Source organism: Mus caroli, unplaced genomic scaffold, assembly GCF_978045245.1.
Source record: "Mus caroli unplaced genomic scaffold, Mus_caroli_1 scaffold_10, whole genome shotgun sequence".
In the NCBI taxonomy this organism is placed as follows: Eukaryota; Metazoa; Chordata; class Mammalia; order Rodentia; family Muridae; genus Mus; species Mus caroli.
Window position 1 is genome coordinate 79611569 of NW_028227265.1, and position 20965 is coordinate 79632533.

Below are 20965 nucleotides of genomic sequence, written 5' to 3' on the forward strand. Positions count from 1 at the left end.
TTTTCTTTTTATTCACTATAGATAGACCAAATACTTGTTATATTTTCAGATTAGACATATTGTAAGCTTTTTCTTAAATAATAACCCTGAAGGTATTTTGTTTTCTGTTTCAAATGAATTCAGAAAAACCTTTTTAAATAAAGAGGAACTTTTATATTGAATGAAATGTATATAGATTCTGCATCTAGTTCTAGGTATTTTAGGACCAGGTTAAGGACTGCAATAAGCTCAGACTTATTTATGTCTTTGGGACTTAAGTAAATGCCCTCAGTACACTCTCTAGAGTTAAGATTGTCACAGAAATGTGATATCATATAAGATTTAGAAATGATTTATCCTTGAACATATTATCTTGGTGTAAGTTTGTGAATTGTTTCATTTTCAAATTGCTCAATTTAGAACTCTACACCCCTAAATTCAAAGAAACATTGTTAATGTATTTGATGCCAAAATTAGATTTAAGAAAAAGTTTAAAGGCACAAGTAGAACAATATCTGCTACTTCAAAGCCACTGAGTATGTCTATACAGTGAGCTATGGTCGGTGAAGAATATAAGAAAGTAAGGAAGAAGGGAGAAATGAATGGAGGGAGGCAGAAAGGAAGATGCAGGCACCCAAGTGGAGAGTTATGCTTTTCTTATGTGAAATATCCTGATGTCCTTGTTTATAACAGTTATTGAAGCCAAATATTTTATGGTAGTTATGATTACTAAATATAGGCCCTTCACATACTAGAGAAGAAGAGTACTACTGACCCACACCCCACTCTTAATATTATCATATTGATCATATCATATATGATATATAGAACATACATATATTTAATGATTACATGAAATAATAATCTCTTTTGATAAGAACATGAATATGCAAGATTTTTGTAAGATTGATATCCTAATTTTAATGACTATAGGCTTTCTTCCCCCTACAAATATATTTATATGTACAACACATGTACAAATATAAGAATATGCATTTGTATAACACTTAATCAAGTTCAAATGACTATTATACCCTGACCCCTTCAAAATTATGATGGCTCATTATAAAAGATAAAAAGGGTGATGTCAACTTTAAATGAATTATTTTTAAAACAAATTATTTAATATATAATAAATACTAGCTAATAATGAGTTATCCCATAACTCCCTCATTCATATACCATTGAAATGAAAACACCTAGTTGTTTCAGATCGCTATGTGTGGGTTTTCAAACACATATCCCTTCTTACCTATAGCTAAAATAATTTCCGACTCTCCTTGAAATGTGTTTTTAATGTAAAAAGAGAAGAAAAGCATTAAATAAAGCAAGTCCCAGGTGTCATTACCATGAAGTTTCTAATCACTAAGCTAATGAAATATCTTTTGTTTGTTATCTGGGAAGTTCTTTGAGTCTGTCATATGTACTTTTGGAAAGAAGGTCATGAGCTAGATAGCATTAGAAGAATATCGTCTCTAATAGAGAGAGAATAGTGATTTGATAGCAAAGGTACTGACATTCTCTTTGCTTGGTATATTAGATATGTTCTAGTGACTCAGTTATGAGAGCAGATAAGAGAATATGTTACAAATGAATTCTTTGTTTAGCTGAAAGAGCGGAAAGGCTGATTAAACATTGATTAAAAAGTCTTAGGCTATCTCAACTGCTTTGTCCCAAGATATTTGTAGCCTGGTAATACATGGATGTCTCGCTTGAATATTAGCTTTGAAATTACTTCCCATTTTTCTTCCTGTTAGAAAATTCATTCCAGATTAGAATCCTGTCTTATTTGGAAGAATAGATCCCAGAAAAACAAAACATAGCTTCATGTTGGCCAATAGACAATTTTCTAAAGAATATAAAAGATTAAAAAGAAGAGAGAACATGGAAGAGAAAGGTCTAGATCATATTAATTTTGATCTGAAAAGTTATTTTATCTTGAATGTTAATGTGACTGAATATCATAGGTTTTAACATAAAACATAAGGTAGCTACAAGAACTATAAGTTAAAGCTGTAACAACAACAAAAAAAAAACACATGAAAAAATCATAAAGGAAGACTGGGTTTATAACACATCATCTTACACAGTTAGGTTTTGGGGTGCATTTTCCTTGGTAATTATTAGAATATATCCAAATAGTTAACAGCAGTGAAATAATTAAATTGTGTCTCAATGTGTTAGAGTGGCCCTAGATCTTTTGAATAGTATGAGCATTGTTTAGGTGTTTGATGACCCGGAATTGAGTTCACATCCCTCAAATAAATACCTTCTATAGATGTGATGGTGAACACCTAGGGAATGAATGTTTCAGCATTATGCACATTCAGTCGGTAGCCAAGAAAGAAATAACTACATGAGGATTTGAGGAGGAAGAAATTTCATGTACTAGAAATTTGTTAATTTTCACATTGGCAGACTGCAAACATAGATAGGGAGATGAAAATGAGTCCTGTGGATTTCTATGTGTAAGTGCAAATAAGGCAAGCGCTTCTAGTTCTGTAGTGTAAGAGCCTGAAACGGGAGACAGTCCACTCTCCAATACAGAACAAATAAGAAATAGTGTGGTTTTCTTCTGATACTAACTTAAGCACTGTCTCTATTTGTATCAGTATAACATATTGCTTTGAAAGAAATAGGAATTACAAAATGGAAAATGGTTGCATTCCTTATTTTCAATTCAGCTTTCATGACAAAAATTTAGAGGAGTTAATATTTAAAAATGTCAATATGTGCTTGTTTATGCAAAGAACACATCCTGAGGGTTGAGAATGCCTTCCTTCTTGTGACAAGATATAGGAAGCTTCTGATGCTTCTGATATTAGGGATACTCAATATTTGTGGGGAAAGTATCCATAAATTAAGAGAAATATAGTACCAATACTTTCTTGTTAATTACTTCAGTGTGACAGTACAGGAAGAAAAACTATGGGAAAAAAATCTGGGAAATTCTGATTTTTTTCCCTTTCTATAGCTCTTCTTTATTTCTTTCCTGAATTATGTGATCATTTCTGTTGAGAGCTTACCATGTGCAAAAGTACTAAAGGCTGTTGATATAGGAATGAACTAACAAGATTCATTGCATTCTGTTTGAAGACACAGATGTTAAATGTCCTGCTGCAAATTAACTGATTGCAATCACTAGGCATGCCATAAAAGAAAAAATACAGACTAGACGACGTGTCAGGGTGTCAGAGACAGCCGACTTTAAGAATTTTGGACAGAACTTTGATGGGTGTGGCAGGATGAGGAAGACAGGGCTGGGAGAGGAGTTGATCTGAGCTCTCCAGATAAGTTAGGAATGCCCTTAGAAAGAAGTGTGACTTTTGCAGCCATATGGGAAGGAATTTAACCAAGAGACTGAATACTATGGGCATGGTCTGTAGGATAATGTACAGCTGTATGAACAGGTAGGAAATGTCCATTTCCATTTTGTACAGAGTAAGCAGTGAATACTTTTTTTAAATTTTTTTTTTAAATTTTTAATATTTTTATTACATAGTTTCCTCAGTTACATTTCCAATGCTATCCCAAAAGTCCCCCATAGCGCCCCCCACTTCCCTACTCACCCATCCCCATTCTTTTGGCCTTGGCATTCCCCTATATTGGGGCATATAAAGTTTGCAAGTCCAATGGGCCTCTCTTTCCAATGATGGCCGACTAGGCCATCTTTCGATACATATGCAGCTAGAGACAAGAGCTCCGGGGTTCTGGTTAGTACATCATGTTGTTCCAACAATAGGGTTGCAGATCCCTTTAGCTCCTTGGGTACTTTCTCTAGCTTCTCCATTGGGAGTCCTGTGATACATCCAATAGCTGACTGTGAACATCCACTCCTGTGTTTGCTAGGCCCCGGCATCTTCTCACAAGAGACAGCTATATTTGGGTCCTTTCAGCAAAATCTTGCTAGTGTATGCAATGGTGTCAGCGTTTAGAAGCTGCTTATGGGATGGATCCCTGGATACGGCAGTCTCTAAATGGTCCATCCTTTCATCACAGCTACGAACTTTGTCTCTGTAACTGCTTCCCTGGGTGTTTTGTTCCCAATTCTAAGAAGGGGAACAGTGTCCACACTTTGGTCTTCATTCTTCTTGAGTTTCATGCGTTTAGTAAATTGTATCTTATATCTAGGGTATCCTAAGTTTTGGGCTAATATCCACTTATCAGTGAATACATATTGTGTGAGTTCTTTTGTGATTGTGTTACTTCACTCAAGATGATGCCCTCCAGGTCCATCCATTTGGCTAGGAATTTCATAAATTCATTCTTTTTAATAGCTGAGTAGTACTCCATTGTGTAAATGTACCGTAATTTCTGTATCCATTCCTCTGTTGAGGGACATCTGGGTTCTTTCCAGCTTCTGGCTATTATAAATAGGGCTGCTATGAACATAGTGGAGCATGTTTCCTTTTTACCGGTTGGGACATCTTCTGGATATATGCCCAGGAGAGGTATTGCTGGATCCTCCGGTAGTACTATGTCCAATTTTCTGAGGAACTGCCAGACTGATTTCCAGAGTGGTTGTACAAGCTTGCAATCCCACCAACAATGGAGGAGTGTTCCTCTTTCTCCACATCCTCGCCAGCATCTGCTGTCACCTGAATTTTTGATCTTAGCCATTCTGACTGGTGTGAGGTGGAATCTCAGGGTTGTTTTGATTTGCATTTCCCTGATGATTAAGGATGTTGAACATTTTTTCAGGTGCTTCTCTGCCATTCGGTATTCCTCAGGTGAGAATTCTTTGTTCAGTTCTGAGCTCCATTTTTTAATGGGGTTATTTGACTTTCTGGAGTCCACCTTCTTGAGTTCTTTATATATATTGGATATTAGTCCCTTATCTGATTTAGGATAGGTGAATATCCTTTCCCAATCTGTTGGTGGTTTTTTTGTCTTATTGATGGTGTCTTTAGCCTTGCAGAAGCTTTGTAGTTTCATGAGGTCCCACTTGTCAATTCTCGATCTTACAGCACAAGCCATTACTGTTCTATTCAAGAATTTTTCCCCTGTGCCCATATCTTCAAGGCTTTTCCCCACTTTCTCCTCTATAAGTTTCAGTGTCTCTGGTTTTATGTGAAGTTCCTTGATCCACTTAGACTTGACCTTATTACAAGGAGATAGGAATGGATCGATTCGCATTCTTCTATACGTTAACAACCAGTTGTGCCAGCACCATTTGTTGAAAATGCTGTCTTTCTTCCACTGGATGTTTTTAGCTCCCTTGTCGAAGATCAAGTGACCGTAGGTGTGTGGGTTCATTTCTGGGTCTTCAATTCTATTCCATTGGTCTATTTGTCTGTCACTACACCAGCACCATGCAGTTTTTATCACAATTGCTCTGTAGTAAAGCTTTAGGTCCGGCATGGTGATTCCACCAGAGGTTCTTTTATCCTTGAGAAGAGTTTTTGCTATCCTAGGTTTTTTGTTATTCCAGATGAATTTGCAGATTGCACTTTCTAATTCGTTGAAGAATTGATTTGGAATTTTGATGGGGATTGCATTGAATCTGTAGATTGCTTTTGGCAAGATAGCCATTTTTACAATGTTGATCCTGCCAATCCATGAGCATGGGAGATCTTTCCATCTTCTGAGATCTTCTATAATTTCTTTCTTCAGAGACTTGAAGTTTTTATTATACAGATCTTTCACTTCCTTAGTTAGAGTCACGCCAAGATATTTTATATTATTTGTGACTATTGAGAAGGGTGTTGTTTCCCTAATTTCTTTCTCAGCCTGTTTATTCTTTGTGTAGGGAAAGGCCATTGATTTGTTTGAGTTAATTTTATATCCAGCTACTTCACCGAAGCTGTTTATCAGGCTTAGGAGTTCTCTGGTGGAATTTTTAGGGTCACTTATATATACTATCATATCATCTGCAAAGAGTGATATTTTGACTTCATCTTTTCATATTTGTATCCCTTTGATCTCCTTTTGTTGTCGAATTGCTCTGGCTAGGACTTCAAGTACAATGTTGAATAGGTATGGAGAAAGTGGACAGCCTTGTCTAGTCCCTGATTTTAGAGGGATTGCTTCAAGCTTCTCACCATTTACTTTGATGTTGGCTACTGGTTTGCTGTAGATTGCTTTTATCATGTTTAGGTATGGGCCTTGAATTCCTGATCTTTCCAAGACTTTTATCATGAATGGGTGTTGGATCTTGTCAAATGCTTTTTCCGCATCTAACGAGATGACCATGTGGTTTTTGTCTTTGAGTTTGTTTATATACTGGATTACATTGATGGATTTCCGTATATTGAACCATCCCTGCATCCCTGGGATGAAACCTACTTGGTCAGGATGGATGATTGTTTTGATGTGTTCTTGGATTCGGTTAGCAAGAACTTTATTGAGGATTTTTGCATCAATATTCATAAGGGATATTGGTCTGAAGTTTTCTATCTTTGTTGGGTCTTTTTGTGGTTTAGGTATCAGAGTAATTGTGGCTTCATAGAATGAGTTGGGTAGAGTACCTTCTGTTTCTATTTTGTGGAATAGTTTGTGAAGAACTGGGATTAGATCTTCTTTGAAGGTCTGATAGAACTCTGCACTAAACCCATCTGGTCCTGGGCTTTTTTTAGTTGGGAGACTATTAATGACTGCTTCTATTTCTTTGGGGGATATAGGGCTGTTTAGATCATTAACCTGATCTTGATTCAACTTTGGTACCTGGTATCTGTCTAGGAACTTCTCCATTTCATCCAGGTTCTCCAGTTTTGTTGAGTATAGCCTTTGGTAGAAGGATCTGATGGTGTTTTGGATGTCTTCAGGATCTGTTGTTATGTCTCCTTTTTCATTTCTGATTTTGTTAATTAGGATGCTTTCCCTGTGCCCTGTAGTGAGTCTGGCTAAGTGTTAATCTATCTTGTTGATTTTCTCAAAGAACCAGCTCCTTTATTGGTTGATTCTTTGAATAGTTCTTCTTGTTTCCACTTGGTTGATTTCGCCCCTGAGTTTGATTATTTCCTGCCGTCTACTCCTCTTGGGTGAATTTGCTTCCTTTTGTTTTAGTGCTTTTAGTTATGTTGTCAAGCTGCTAATGTGTGCTCTCTCTAGTTTCCTTTTGGAGGCACTCAGAGCTATGAGTTTTCCTCTTAGAAATGCTTTCATTGCGTCCCATAAATTTGGGTATGTTGTGGCTTCATTTTCATTGAACTCTAAAAAGTCCTTAATTTCTTTCTTTATTCCTTCCTTGACCAAGGTATCATTGAGAAGAGTGTTGTTCAGTTTCCACGTGAAGGCTGGCTTTCTATTATTTCAGTGAATACTTTTAGTCTGATCAAAAACAATATAGCTAGAAGATGTAAAGCGTCAGGTTCATAGGACACAGTTTCATGAAGGTCTCCTTGATATGAACTATTTTCTTCCTGTGTCTTTTGCAGGTTATTATTGAAGGTGGAAATATTTTCCTTAAAAGTTTCAGGAACTGTTCAATGAAAACTACGAGTGAATGGTCTTCAGTCTTTTCTCCTGCATAGTTAAGTTTAATGATAGATACAAAGAAACAGACAATATTATGATCATGAAAAGACTTTCCTAAAAACTGTCAGAAATGGTTGAATCAAAAATAATGAAATTATCAAGGAGTGTTCTATATTTCATTAAGAGATATTTTTTCATGTACCTGTTCTCAGAATTGTCAACAAACCACTTGATCAAAATGTAGAGATAACTGACTATGATTTATCCAATTATTATGCATAGTAATCCTTACATATGTGGCTCACTAAAGATTGAAAAAAGGCTCAGGAATATGGTAAATTGCAGTGGACTAGGACACTTGCAGTGAAATAGTGTCTTTTATATAGGACAGAGTTGCCTGACCAATATCTGAAAAATGGTACTGCCAATTGATATGCCAACATGGATGATGGAGACCTCACAAGGCCTTACCCCTACATGAATATCTACAGACAATTAGTGATGACTGAGATGGAAAAATCTTTTCTAGGTACAATATCCCAGTACACAAACAGAGAGTAAGTCACCCAATTCAAAACAGTCAGTCCTAAGCTAATTAAGCAGAATGTATTCATACGTTTATAATGTATCATGCAAAAACCACATATATAAGCATGCAAGAATAAGAAATAAAAAGAGAAATTTATTCATAAAAACATATGATGTTGAAAAAATTTTCCCCATATTGTCTTCTTTGTATACTAAAGGGATGGGTTAATGTGATACAAATAAGGGCAGAGAATATGTTAGTGACAAAGAGAATATGAACCTAGGAGCTGTGCGTTAGTTGAAGAAACTGACTCTAAGTCTTTGACCCATTAAATTTAAAATATGACTCCCAATGCGTACAATATCCCAAACCATGGACATTTAACCAAGCACTAGGCATAAGATCTGGTCAATTGAAAATAACTTAAATCCAATCAGAAATTAGCAGGTTACACCATACAAGTCTTGCCATGATGGTCTGAGTAATAACCCTCTTGCCCTGCAAGTTGACACTGTGAAAGGGCAAGTGTAAGGCTGACAAAGACTGTTGTTGACGTTGCCCCATCAACTACATACATAGCAGCTTCAGGTTTCTATAAAGATAAACCAACTTAGAGGGGGTTTCCAGTTTCATGCCAGCATTTTTTCATTGCAATCCAAACTCAAGGTACATGATCTCTTCAGCAATAAGTTCTTACCATTTATAAGCCCTAGCCTTACGACTTCAGCCGAGCTATGTAACCATATCATTTGAAAATATGTACTAGGTGACACATTGACTTATATTTTTACAGGATCTAAACTCGTTTTTAATCTCATTTTAATAAAATCTGAAACCTGTTATATTATTTGGCTATCAAGGAAAACGTCTTATGATTACTGATCTCAAGAAACGTATATCTCCTTTAAGCAAGGTTAGGATTAATTTATCGTGCATAATTTATACTACAAAATAAATGTAACAGGTTTAAACACTGTCCTTCACCCTCTAACATATAATTGCAAATGGTCAAAAAATTTTCAACTTAGGGACAGCTAAATATACACAGTCATATCCAGACGTATTTGTATTTACATATTGCTTTCTCGGTTTTTCAATACCCAAAACAACTTCATTGTTCTCTATCTTTGCTGAGAATACCAGAAAATGTTAAAAAACAGAGAGTAGAGAAACATACTTAACATCTTGCCAAAACAAATTTTGATCAATGTCTTTTTCTGCTAGTTGAAACAATCAAACAATTACAATGTTCCTAGGCATATCCATATGCCTACATCATGAATAAAAGGTTCATTTTTTAAGACAAATTTGCTCTGTGTAACAGATCCCTAGCTGTTCTAAAACTCATAAAGATCTGCCTGACTCTTGCTCCTGAGTGCTAGGAATAAAGGCAGGTGCTGCTATGCCTGGTTCTTGTTCCATTATAAGAAACTCTACTGTGCTAAGCCGATATTTTTCTTCTTCTAATTTAATTTTTTTGAGAAATTACATATGTGAATATTGTATTTGCAGTCTGTGAAATATTTCCCTCTTTCTGAAGTTATTATTAATTTCCTGTAACACTTCAACTGGTGATGGGTTCTTGCAAAATTTTCTGATCTAGATTTACCGGTTAAAAATGATATCATTGTGCTGGCCTTATTTAGATGAATATATTGATGAAATTTCATGTGTGCATCTTCTCTGACATTACACACACACAGACACACACACACACAGACACACACACACACACACACACACCTCACTATATCACAGCTGATATCCCATAGTCTTATGCTTATTATCTCCCTGTCCTGGTCCTTTTCCTTGATGTTCCATGCAGCTTAGGTTCAGGGGTTGCGCTATAAATGTATCAGATGGCATTGGACACCCCATAATAAACTATTTTATGCATTTTATCAGCTATAGACATTTGTACTGGTCTCTGTCTGCAAAAAAAATAAAAATAAAACTTAATTGGGTGGGGAATAAGAGCCACACTTATCTATCTGTGTGCATATGAATAAGTATGTAGAATGCTGTGAGAAATTGTACTGTTTTAGGAACATGGCAGTAGTAAGTTCTCTTCTGGAACTCACAACTTCACCTGCCATGGTTGGAAATGAATCTCTATAAGTAGATTTATGTCAAATTAGATGGCTGTTGCTTAACCCAAGATTAAATAAATAAATAAATAAATAAATAAATAAATAAATAAATAAATAAAATAACATTATAGGGTTCCTGGGAAATCGTGCTGTGGTGCTCATTTTAATTTTCAGGCCTTATAGATGGTTAGAAGTACTAATTTCTTCCTTAGAACTTTGTATAACACGTTGGACACTCTGAGAACTAGTCTTCAGGATGGCTTCCAGGTCAGCTCAGGCATAACTCACTAAAGGTCTGCCTATAATGTTTATAGTGTTCAGCAACAGGTTTTCACCTTGAACCTCTCTGAGAAATCAGAAACTGATGTCAATAGCCTGTATTCTTTTTGCAGTCTCTTGTTCTCTGTAATCAACATATTGAAGGAGACGTCCCATGCCATCACTGTTTTCTGGTTTTTGGTTTTGGATAGCTAATCTATAGCTCTGGCAATATTGACACTACCAAACTCACCCTTCCTATAGTTTATACAAAATGGCAGCTTATCAAAGTAAGCGATTTGATTTTCATAATTTATAGGGTTTTTTTTACACTGCTTTTATAAAGACAGTAAGACATTAGTATTTTAGTCAACTATCTACTATTTTTATTAAAGTCTAGAGAGATGACTCAGTTAAGAGCCCTGACTGTTCTAGAAGATCAAAGTTTGACTCCAACCACTAACTGCTGGCTTAACAACCATCTTTACCTATAGTTCTATGGATCCTCACACTTCTTCTGACCTCCCATCAGTATCTATAGTTCTATGACACCTGACATCCTTTAACCGCCCATCAGTACCTATAGTTCTATAGCTGCCAACATCTTGTGACCTCTCATCAGGACTCCATGCACAGGATTCACACCCATGCTTAAAGACAAAAGCACCCATGTCCATAAATTTACACATTTTTAAAAAGATTAACTGAATTTATTATAGGATTTATTATGTTATTATCTTCCATCTCTCTGTAAAAGACATATCCATCTTAAATGAGTACTTGTCTTGCTCTGTGGTCAATATACAAACCTTCCCATTTACTTTTTGGTACCAAGTTATTTTCTGTTAAAGACTTATACTGCTTTCAAAGCACACATATTTACTACTCTCTCTGGATTTTTGAAGATATATCTTCTAAGCCTCCAGTTTAAAGGACAGGATGCTAATAAGACAATGTTCCCTGTGTAAGCTATATATCCTCCCCAAATCAACCCTCCTTTCTTAATTAGAAGAGCCACTTGTACCTCGCCGAATTCTTAGTATTTCTTAAAAGAGACTTCGTTTACTTTGAATATTAAAAACTGAAAGGTCACATTTTATAAATATCTAATTAGTTTTTCTGCCATAATTGTCCTCCTACAAAACCTGTTGAAATTTAAACTAACTTTGAACCCTGGTAATTTCATATACTTTTTCATTGTTTCTATTTTTTTCTTTCAATACCTGTTGGTAACTTCTACACAGACTGGGAAGCAAGGTGAATAGCTATTGTATTTGCATACCTTCTAAATATGTAACTATAAACTGTGCTATAAAACCTTAAAAGAGATTTCCCCCCGTTTTTCATATTTAAAGTGCATGAAGTCAGTAAATTCCCAAGGAAACATGGAGCTTGTTCTTTCAAGAGCAGCATCTCAGGGTTTAGTCTACCAAATCATACTACATATGCAAATGTTGTCTGAATGCAATTGAGCTGCATGCTAAGCAGTACAGAAATCTCAAGGGTCAAAAGATTTGAAAATATCTGCAGCATGGCAATCATACAGGCAAATGTCTGATGTACAGATGGGCGTACTAAAATAGGTCATGGTCAGATAAGTTCATCTATTTCATTCAGTGCCTTATTTGCAATTGCTTATTAGGATTTTTAGTGTATGAGACTTCAGTTTTACCAATATCATGAATTCCGAATAGTTGAGTGTCAATATTCGTCAAAAATATAGAATATGTTTACTCTGTGGATGGTGGGGGACTTATAGAATTCTCTATGAACACTGGAAGAAACTTAATTTTAACAAACAGTGAAACTATCCACACTCTCTGATTTCTCTCTGATTGAATGTGTTCTGAACGCTAAGGTGCCAGCCATAATTAAGTTTCTTTGAGGTTATATTATATTTATTGTTCTGCTTTCACAATATAGTTTCCCTCACTCCATCACATGGTTTTGAATTATTTTCAGTTTAAATTCTAACTCAGTAAGTCTTCCCACTAAAGGATGCCCCCATTTATAAAATGTAACAAACTAATGCAAAGCAAAACCTATTTAGTTATATATGTTGATATTTAATATTAAAGATTTTAAAGTGCATGTAATATATAACCTTCAATAAATCTCTTCCGAAAGAAAACCAGAAAGCCAACAATAGTAAACGCTTCACATGCTTTGATTATGGAAATAATTTGTTTAGACCTTCACCAACATATTGTGAGGCTGCATGCTATGGTAAGGATATAATAACCAATCAGAGGGGTTTGACTCCTGCTCTAGAAAAATCAAAGTCTAGCTATGTAGTATTTAGTGGTAAAAAGGGGGGAAAAAAGGAAAAGAAAAGGGAATGTGAGAGATAACTCAGAGGAGAAAAACGTCAGACTTGTTCTTTATAAAGAAGCTTCAGAGTGAAATGATAAAATCATATAGAATCTCCCCATCATTGAACTGAGCATCATGAGGCACTTTCTAAAACTACCTCCTTAGACATATTATCCTGTACGTATGTCTTAACTGAGCTTTCACCGAACTTGCATATTTGCCTCTCTGTCTTAATGGCTCACAAAGTGATAAAAAGTAAAAAGGCACGTCTCTCATATGATCAAACACTGGGGTTCCCAATCACATTTATATACATAATTTAAAGATGCCCTATGTGCTGTAAGTTTTTTAACTCAGAACTGTTTAACATAACAATAAAAAATAAAATAAAATAACAATAAAAAAATCACTTTCAAAGGTAATGTTGGTATTAAATAGTACAAGTCATTTGGCACAATTGAGTTGATTAAAGGTGCATATGGGTTATTAAAGAATTTGAAGGGACATTACTGATTATAAATTTTAAAATAGTATCTTCAAAAGTTGTGAATATTCATTTTAATCTATAAGATCAGTGTGTTAAATTAGAACTTTAAAATTGTTCATAGACTATCTTTTAATCTATTACATATCTCATGCATTTTCTAGTGAACATAGATTATTAAACCTGAATGAGCCTAAATGCATCTCTTCAGGAATGATGCCAAATCCTCAAAATTTAGTTGGGTTATAAACTATAATATATCATAAATTTGTAAAAACTTATTTGAAGAAAAAGGCATAAAATCATAGAAATTTCATTGTACCTTCTATGCTCTTATTTCCTTAGGTATTTAGAAAACAGATGACTATCCCTGAGTGCTTTCTGCCCCTCATCTGTAAATAGCAATTGTTTTGGTCTGCCTTTGCTCATATCTTGTGCAAAACTATTTATATTGTCTCAGGATTTGTTAGTACACGCCAATGATATTAATCTAATGAGTGCATTGACTTGTTAACTTCTCGGTGCAGTACCATAGCCTTCTCAGTGGAATCAGAATCTAGACAACAGGCTGATAATGAAAAACCCAAGCTCTAAAACACCTGATAGTGTGGGTCTTTTCTAGACTAGATGTTAACTTTTAAATATATTGACAAGCTTTTAAATAAACAAGCATTTTTGAAACCTTTGAACAGCATTTCCAATTGTTCCCCATCTATTAGATCACGTGAATCATTTTTTTTTCACTTACACAAGCTATTGGCAATGAGTGAAATTGGATTAAAAGACATTAACTGATATGGAGAAGTAAAGCAGTCTGTACATCCAGCGCCTCCACCCCAAAGCTGTGTGTTGATTTCTCCCCTGAAGTTGTGGAGGTGTGCTATTTGCTTGAGAGATTTTTCAGCTCTGGATTACAGCTGGACTCAAAGGTTTCTTTGTGTAATTAAACAGTAATGGTCTTCCAAACTTCAGTGACCTGGGACTCTGCTTAATGACTTCTGGCTTCCTTCTTTTTCCTGCTCACTAATGTGTTCTATGCTTAAACAGACATCATTACAGAAAGTAAACTCACCATTATATGGAAAGTATTACAAAATCTGTTTACAATGTTCCTCTTCAAAGCAAAGATAAAAGAATTTTTGCATAGAAGAATTAAAAGATAATTTTTACTTTAGTTTATAGATCTCATACCCATGTATTAATTTACTGAATGTTAATTAACCAAGCATATGTTAAGCATGGTAATATGGGATAGAAATCCCTAATTGAAGCTGTATTTCAATAAGAACATATAGCAGGCTATATTAAAATATGATGAAAATAATGAACAAAAAACAAACAAGAGATTATAATTTATGTTTAATGATGTTAAACATACCATAAAAATATTAGGAAAATATACTTTATTTAAAGGTTTGATTTTACTGAAATATGAAATGTGTAAAGATAGAAGCCAAAGCAAGGATACTAAAACTTTGCCCAGTAGCCTGTGTTAGGACATACATCTGAACTCCACATTTTAGAATCAGTCAGTGGAGACTGAGCTATCTGAGTGGGTAAGAAGAGCTCAGTGGAGAAGGTTGTCCAAAGGCTACAAGGAAGTTCGGAGCATACACACCAATCAGTAGATTTTTAGAGAAAGAAGGTAGTATAAAATTAATTAATAAAACACTCTGTTTTTAAAATGAGTTTTCTCAAAAAGGTACTTTTGTGATTGTATGTCAGAAAGCTCAAAGCATTTGATGGCAACTATATGAATTGAATTCTCCTTTTATATGGCTGTGTGATCTTTGCCCTTTAATTTAAATATTTTATAAATTACTAATAATAAGTGATACCAAGAGATGCATAGGAGAGGGTAAACAAATTAAAGAAGTAAAATAGCTTAGCATCTTAAGTTTAATGTTTTTTTCTAAGTACTTTCATTATTGGGACTGGTCATTTTCTTAAATGGGATTGATCATATTAATATAAACTGTAAAATTGTTTTGTCATGTAAATACTATGTTTGTTACACTAGTTTTGGCTTCTTTGAAAGGGTAAAAATTCTTTTTGCTGTAGTGTCAGGTAGAATCTTAGGTTGGTGTTATTCATCAAATGCATATAGTGACACTTTATAATATGCAACAAGGTCTCATATTCCTGTGTGCAAAAATTGATGCCCCTGTCAATTGGTAGCTATGGAAAAATCAGCCACTGGTCCAGCTCTCTGACTAAGTAGGCTGTTAGCATAAGCCCTGCTCTATGAAGCAGGAAAACAGAGAACGGAACACAACTAGACTTTAGAGTTTGCCTAGTCAATGTCACAAGACTTTTTCTGCTTTTAAATAATGTTCAGTATTCCTAATAACCTTTCAGATCCTTAATAGTATTGGTAATTGTAACTGTAAACACACTGTCAGAGCTCATTTGTAATAAGGTTTAAAGGTGTAGCATTACATTATTCTACAATTTTAGCTAATTGCTTTTGTCTAATCTTATACATTAATAGTTAATTGTATTCACATATATTTATAGCTGTAGATAGTCTTCTCACATCCTTCATAATTTTGTCTGAAGAGGCAATCAATTTCCTACCTTCTTCCAATTATATATTATTCGAATGGAGCTGACTTTTCCTGTTAATAAGAAAATCAGGTATTCACCATTTAATGGTACAAATTCTTTAATATGAATCTCGTTCATCCAACATGCTTTATTTAAAACACTTATGTTTTCTTCATTCAACCATGTTGTCAGGAGCAGAAGCAAAATAATTTGATCAACAATGTAGAAGATTCTAGATTATGTGTTCTGAATTCTTGAGAAGGCAGACTATATGAACTATATGAGAAGCACAGTATTTCACAGTTGGAAAAAATGATTAATGGAATTCTCTCTTTATTTCTTTTTACTTAATTAAGTTTTTTGGAAAGTTCATGCAGCATATTTTCATCAAATTCACCCCTACACACACACACACACACACACACACACACACACACACACACACAAAGTTCTCCTTGGAGATTCTCAAGATGTTCCAATCTGACAAGCTTTGTCTCTCTTTTTATTTTCTTTAAATTCTTTAATTCCAAATTATGTAATCCATGCACTCTTCTTCTGGATAATGGTCAACAAGTCAGGACCCATGTGCTTTAAAAATAACACTTTCACAGCATCTATCAGATATCAGTAGGGACTCACCTTGGAGTGGCACTTCATCCCCACCTTACCTCTCCTTGCTGGGATTTGGTTTAGATTCAGCCTACATAGGTCTTGTGTACACTGCCAAGCCACCATTTGTTTAACCACTTTGTTAGATCAGCAAAAACAGTTTCCTTGATTTCATCTACCACCTCTGGATCTAACCATCTAACTACCCATCCTCCACAGTGACCTGTCAACCACCATCTAGTACATAAAGACATTTCTTTGAAGATTTACCAGTTTATGAGTATAACCATAAATGAGCACCTCGTGCGTGGTGGCGCACACCTTTATTTCCAGCACTTGGGAGGCAGAGGCAGGCAAATTTCTGAGTTCGAGGCCAGCCTGGTCTACAGAGAGAGTTCCAAAACAGCCAGGGCTACACAGAGAAACACTGTCCAACATGCTACCTCAAATAAATGATTATAAGTCCATTTGTTTAACCCTGAGTCTCTTTAGCAGAAAAATTATGTAGGTTATCTCCTAGAGTTTATGATCCATTTAGCCAAAACTTATTGTGGGTATGGCTTTCATCCTGTAGAGAATGCCTTACATCTAATCAGAAAATTTCTGGTTATAGTGATCCATTTCTCTTACTATTTCTCCAACAGCCATCTCTAGCCTGTCAGGTCAGGATTGCAGCTTGTATAGGTCACAGATGGATGGCGTTGATGATGGCTTTTTATCTTCCAGCATTGTGCATGGTACCTTCCAGTACTATGCACCTACCCAACATTGATGAAGCTTCCAATTCGGTAACAGCTTGATTCTTCCATGTTCTGTAGCTCCAGTATGTGGTGTCTTCACCCATAAGTAAGGGCTTATTCTCAAGTTTTCCACAATAAATAAGAACATCAGCAGTCACCTATATTGCTCGGGGCTTTATGCGAATTTACAGGACAACAGTTCCAAAAGATGGCAAACCACTCCCAGCATTTGGGCTTTTTATTTGTTAGCTAGTAGCATCTAGTAAGGATATTGCTGCTGAATTATAGAATCTCTCTCTCTCTCTCTCTCTCTCTCTCTCTCTCTCTCTCTCTCTCACACACACACACACACACACACACACACAAAACTCAGTAGTATTTTTCATATGACTTTATAAAAAGTCTTTCATGTTAGTCATCCATTTCCATATGTCTAAGATATTTCATTATACCAAACTTTCAACTATTAGTCTCATATTATATAGTAAATAGAAATTGTGGCAGTACATTTTAAGAATTCTATTTTATAGTTAGTATGTTAAATGTACATTTTATGCTTAAATAAATGTGGCTATGTGAACCATGTAACTTTAGTGTGTTTCAATGATGATTCATAATTTCTGGAGATAGTAGATTTTTTACACAGTTTAACATCGTCATAGGAGTGAAGATCTCCACTCAGCAATCACTAAGAGTAAGCTTTTGAAAACTGTACAATTGTGATTCTGACAGGGAGTCAATCTAGCAATATAATTTGAGATTACCAGTTTTACACATTTCCATCTGTATGTGTGTCTGTATGTGTCCAAGCTTTTATCAAATTTTACAAGATTTTATCTCATGTATATGTTCACATATCCACGACTAGTATCAAGATATTAAATATAAAGACTCTACTTTCCTAAAAATGTTTTTCAGTGCAAGAAATATGCCATTCGTAAGAAATTAAATACAGTCCAGGTGAGACAGTTTAACTGTAAGAGTGCTTACAGCCAAGCCTGCTGAGGAACTGTGTGCAATCCCTAGGACCCATGCAGAGAAGAGAGAGAACTGACCCCCATTTGTTCTCTTCTGCTTATTACATGAGTGTAATGGCATGCACATTAGCATGTATTTACCTTCATGTGTTCATTCACACAAGAACACACACAAGGCATATACATCTAATTGAAAATTCAAAAGATATGCAGTTTGATTTTCTGGGTTTGCTTTTGTATGGAATGGTTTTAAACATATATTTACTCATACAATACTTTAATATGGGTGCTCCTCATTAGCAATGAAATCCTTTCAATGCTGTGGATCCATGTTTTCAAACTTGTAAGGAGGATATCGACCTCTGTAGAAGCTTCTTCTAAGCCACTCACTATTTTTTTTTCTTAAAAGCTCTGCTTTTTATAACATGCTAGTTTCTTTTGACCTTGCCTACACTGATTCTACGGTATTAACATTGCCCATGGACCATCATTAACCAAAGGCTTTAGTTACCGTATAACTATAGATCTGTCACCAGATATTAATTCTCATTCTGTTCTGGATCATCTTCAAAACTCACCACCTCCAGTGAACCCTGAGAAATACTTATACTTCATTTATTATCCAGAATTTTGTTATTGGAAAAATATAGAAATAGAATCTCATGCAATGTTATTTGAACCTTTAGACTTCATTTTCTTTGTAAAATCTAAATTTCCCAGAATATTCCTCATAGTGTTATATCTATAATTTGTTCTTCTATCTGTGATTCAAGTATCATGGTATGCATAAGCCAGTTCCATAATCATTCGTTATTCAACTGTTTCAGAATATCTTCAGTGTTTTCAGGATATTGTTGGGCTTTGCTCTGCTTAGTTTTGCCAAAGCATTTCATGTAGTTCAGACTGTCTTAAATTCCCCATGTAGTGAACGATGGCCTTGAACTCTGATCCTCCTGCCTCCAGCTTTCAGAGGGCTGTATTATAGACATAAACCCCATGATTAGGTTAGTCAAATTATTATTGCATACGTAGTGATGGTAGGAACATTCTTAAAGAAGTTTATTGTATGATTGCTTATATTTTTATATAGTTCATTTTTGTGGGCCTAAGTGTGTGTGTTGTGTGTGGGGGGGGGACTGTAAATATACAGGAAAACCATAGAGTCAGAAGAGGATGCTAGGTCCTTCAGAACTGGAGTTAAGGGAATTGTGAACCACTGTTTGCATCCTGGGAACTGATCTCAGGTCTTCTGCAAGAGCAATAAGTGCTCTCTCAACTACTGAATCTTGTCTCTAGCACATTGAGTAGCTTGATAAGTGAAATCACAATTTCAAAGTTCTCAGATAAATACCCAAGAGTAACACCTCAGGGGGGTTTATAAGTATATTTTATCTTGTATTTGCAGGATCAGTTATAAGATGACAACCTGCATTCTATAGTGCTTTCTTGACAACTACTTGTGTGAGTTTAAGTATGTGTGTGTGTGTGTGTGTGTGTGTGTGTGTGTGTGTGCGCATACACACACATTTGGGTGTGTGTGTGCTTACACACATGCCAGGGATAAAGTTTGAATACTCATAAATACCCTTAAAGGTGGAGACGTTTCTCAGGACCCAGTTTGTGCATTTTAAATTTGCCACCCTTAGTGACTTAGCTTTACGTAATCTGTCTTGCTAGCATTTGATTTTGCAGCTTTCTTTTTTATTATGCTCACGTATTTACTTTTAGTTTTTAAGGGCATGGGATGATTGGAGACAGTGTATCATGAAACCTAGGCTTGCTTTGAAATTGCTTTATAACATGGGTAGCTTTTAAATCCTGATCACCTTTCCTCATTCGTGCAAGTGCTGGGACTACAAATACATGCCACCCTGTCAGCCTTATTTTAGCCACTCCAATGTAAGTCTGGTGATAATTCATTGTAGTATTAACTTTTAGCTCTCAGATAGCTAACTAAATATGTTGAACAAACTCATGTCCTCTAATTGTATGCATCTTTTTTTCACTGAAATGTTTAAGCATTATTTTAATTTTGCAATTATTTTGCTCATTTATTTTTGTTTATAAGTATTTATTTCACATGAAGAATGGAACAGAGACTGAAAGAAAAGCCATCCAGATACTGCCCCACCTAGGGATCCATCCCATCTGCAGACATGAAACTGAGATGCCAAAACATTCTTTCAACAATGACTTATTCTTTGATTTCATTAAGTCCCTGCCATAGGACCCACCCCTTTTACTAGTTCTTACTCCTTTTGTCCTCTCTGTTTTCATGCTGTATGTATGTATTATATCTTATCATGTGTATACATAAAATTTGAGATCTACAAAATAAGAAAGCCTGTAATATTTTTTCTTTCTTTCTGGCATAGTTTGCTTCATGGGATGGTCTCCATGCTTACCTATTTCCTAACAAAAACATAATTTTGTTTTGTTAACAAATAAGAAATGTGGTATATATACACTATGTAGTTTGGTCCAACAATTTTACTTTTAAATGTTTATCAAATTGAAATTGCTATGTGATACTGAGTTCTCACCAATGGAACTGGCTCAATGGCAAAAATCCCCCAGAGTTACTATTTTAAAGTTTATGATGTGTAACAGTTAGCATATAACAAAATTGTGGGGAAAAACTATTTCTAGTGCAGAACAATTTATCATACCCAAGTAAAACGTCTTGCCCATCACTGATATGTCATGAGTTTACAATATGTTTAATTGGATTTTAGTCAGTCACCTTGTTCAATTTCTCTCTCTCTCTCTCTCTCTCTCTCTCTCTCTCTCTCTCTCTCTCTCTCTCTCATTTTTTGACAATTTTTTTCTTAATGCCATTTTATCTTCATTTTACTTTTAAATTATTATACTTAAAAATTATTTAATCTTGTTTTTTACAGTCCAGTCTTTATTCCCTCCTGGTCTGCCCTCTGACTGTTCATATCACATAAGCCCCACCATCTCCAAGAGGATGTCCCTACCCCCATACACCCACCCCGACAGACTTCTACACTCCTTGAGAC